Source organism: Halyomorpha halys, unplaced genomic scaffold, assembly GCF_000696795.3.
Source record: "Halyomorpha halys isolate HHAL.00 unplaced genomic scaffold, Hhal_1.1 Scaffold93.1, whole genome shotgun sequence".
In the NCBI taxonomy this organism is placed as follows: Eukaryota; Metazoa; Arthropoda; class Insecta; order Hemiptera; family Pentatomidae; genus Halyomorpha; species Halyomorpha halys.
Window position 1 is genome coordinate 800,987 of NW_027116355.1, and position 3,222 is coordinate 804,208.

The window sequence follows — 3,222 nt, forward strand, 5'->3', positions numbered from 1 at the left end:
AATAAAAAGCTGCAGATAGTCTTTTGTTGTAAACAGCTGCGCTATTAATTCGTTATTAGAAACAATTGAATATTCATATTTAAAAAATATTTGACAGCATATTACTGTTACTTAGACAATTAAAAGTAATAGATTGACATCAATGTTTCATAGTGTGAAATATGTTTTCGTTATAAAAAATAAATAAAATGGTTAGAATGCCTGTAGAGCCAACCGAAAAAAGAAAGTAACTATATATTTTTATTCAAAAATATTTTGATTTTTATCCTATATTTCTTTCTAAATAATAATATTATTTTTCCTCAGAATTTGCCTCAACGTAAATCGTGTCACTTTCAATTCCGGCGATTGACTTTTTGCTCCCATTAAAAACTATAAATAATACGCTTTGAACAAAGTACGATGTCTATCGTCTGAGAGACAATTACAAATTGTTTTCGTCATTACCAATTCATAAAAATGCCGATGTTAGTTAAATCCAAACAATGGTAGTAGAATTATAACAACTGATCAACAATGCAAACTTTGGTAAATTGTACTTGATAATCAGTTCCCAACAATTATTTGTTATGATTAAAGTTAAAGATAAAGCTCATAAGCCACCGAAAACCGTATAATCCATTCCCGTGCTCCGGATTATACAGGGAGTTCTCTAGCTTGTGAATTCTTTCTAATAATCGGGACTTCCTTAAAACACTAAGGGACGCAGGACAAATTGTTAAAAGTCAGTATGTCTGGTCTCCTTGATCTAATGTAAAGTTCATTATACAAAGTTGGGGTTTTACCAAGTTAAAACAGTTCGATTTTCCAATACTGGTTTTAGGTTTCATATTACGATGTTTTTGGTAGGATAAGGTAACCAGCACTATCATCAACCCCTAACATAAAGGGCTCTCAGTGTGGTGACATAAATGTTCCTACATATGCTGAAATCGAAACCCAACCGTATTGACCTGAGAACCTGGCTACTTTGGAGCCAACTCTGGTAGGAGGTCACTCATTTCGGGCGATCGCATATGTACGCATACGATTGGTACTGACTACGAGTAGGTGGTATTTGTTTAGGATAAAGTAATCGATTTTTAATCAGGTTGTGGTGATTAGAGGAGTTAAGCTTGTCTAAATAAAATTTGTCATTATTAAAAAAAAATTTAGTAAATTTACATTTAGTAAATTTGATGTATGTTATGTCAGGTATGGAAGAGGAAGCATGGTTAGTAACTAGTGGGTTTGGATGGTTGGGGAGTTTATAATGGAAGGAGCGATACCTGGTTCAGGCTAGATCAGTTGCATATGGAACATTAAGGTTTTTATGTATGACTTTATTTGTGACAAAGTAAGGAGTATTGAGGATTCTGCGAAGGATTTTGGATTCTAAGGATTGGATACGAGAGGAATTCGAAGGTTTAGTGTAGCCCCAATACTTAACTCGGTATGCCCAAATTGGCCTTATAACAGTCATGTTGAACAGTCTTTTGTAATGAATTGGATGTTTAGACCGTTTGTCCAGTAAGTGTTGTAATAGTCGAAATCAACGTGGAGTTTCCTGTCTTTTCAGTCTTGTGTGAGGATTTCAGGTTAATCGCTTGTCCAAATGTAGTCCAAGGTAGCGCATCTGTTCGACAGGGGGAAGATCAACATCGTTAAAAGATACTGTAGGGCAGTCGGTAGGTTTACGACGAAGGGTAAAGGTTATTTGATGGGATTTGTTGAGATTTATTTTAAACCTCCAATTACGACACCATTCTTCGAGGCCTATGATATGGAATTTGAGAGTTTGGGTTGCAACTAAATGGTTATTATTAACTGCGAGCACACCTGGGTCATCGGCATAAGTGGTGAGGATAGTGTTAGGATTGGTTAGGATGTCAGCAGTATAGACGGTGTAGAGGATGGGACCGAGGATAATAACTTGAGGAACACCAGCGGACTGAGAATAACGAGATGAATAGAAACCATTGTGGTTTACTTGGAATAATCTATCAGTGAGAAAGGAACGGACGATGAGAAAGTATGTATGCCTGTAGAAACGGTTAGGGACGTTGAAAGGCAAAAGGAAGTGACCCTCGCGTACTATCAGGGAAAAACGAATCATCGAGGGATAAACGAGACATTTTTAGCACTAAAACGCAGATACTTCTGGTGGGGTATGCGACGGACGATACAGGAGACAATAGGGGGGTGCGAGATGTGCCTGAGCACAAAGTACGACAGACACCCACCAAGGGCAACCCAGGAAGAAACTCACACCGCGGATAGACCACTTAAAGCTCTGCAAGTGGATACCTTTACATGGAAAGGTTTCAAATGGTTTACAGTATTGGATCTATTTAGCAAGGTACCGATGGCTTGTCAAGTAAAGGATAGATCGGCTGACGCGGTTTAGGTGCACTCCGTATCTGGTTTCAGTTTTATGGTGTTCCAGACCGAATTTCGTCAGATGGAGGCCATGAATTTGATAATTCTCTTTTAAAAGAGGAGATGAAGCAGTTGGAGGTGAATTGGCATTTCAATACGCCCGAGCACCCTAAAAGCAGGGGTGGGATCAAGAGGCTCCACAGCACCCTGAGTGACCATTTGCGGGTATATAACATGGATAAGGGACTGGAACCGGATGAAGCAATGATCAGGGCGGTAGCTGCATACAACCATTCCATCCACGCAGTCACAGGATTCTCCCCTTTTGAGATACTTTTTGGGCTTCAGGGTGGTCGCAGGAATTTCAGGAATCTACAGGGGAAGATATCGTCACGAACAACGCGGCTATGAGGAAATGTGGGGGAAGGTGCAAGAGCGCATTGAGAAAGAGAAATGTAGGCGGGTGGCACGTCAGAATCAAATTCTGCGGGACGTAATGGGGGACCTCAGACTTGGGACCATAGTATACCGGAAAATAGGAACTGATAGGGGTAAGGAGCTCCTGCGCTATGAGGGTTCATTTAGGGTGATCGTCCTCAGACAACATAATGTTGTCACTATTGAGAGTGTGCGGGAACCAAAAAAGCAAAGGGCGGTTCACGTAGAACAGTTGAAAATTCCTTGTGTGTTGACTCCAGAAGGACCTGGAGGGCCCTCCTCCCCCGTATAGTATGTAAAAAGATGTATTTTTTTTTGTTTTTGAAATTGACTATGCGAAATGAAGAAAACTGTGTTAAAATCAGCTATGAAACGTTTTGTTTCTTTTTCTATTTTTTTTTTCTTTTTGATGTTGAGTTTTTTTAG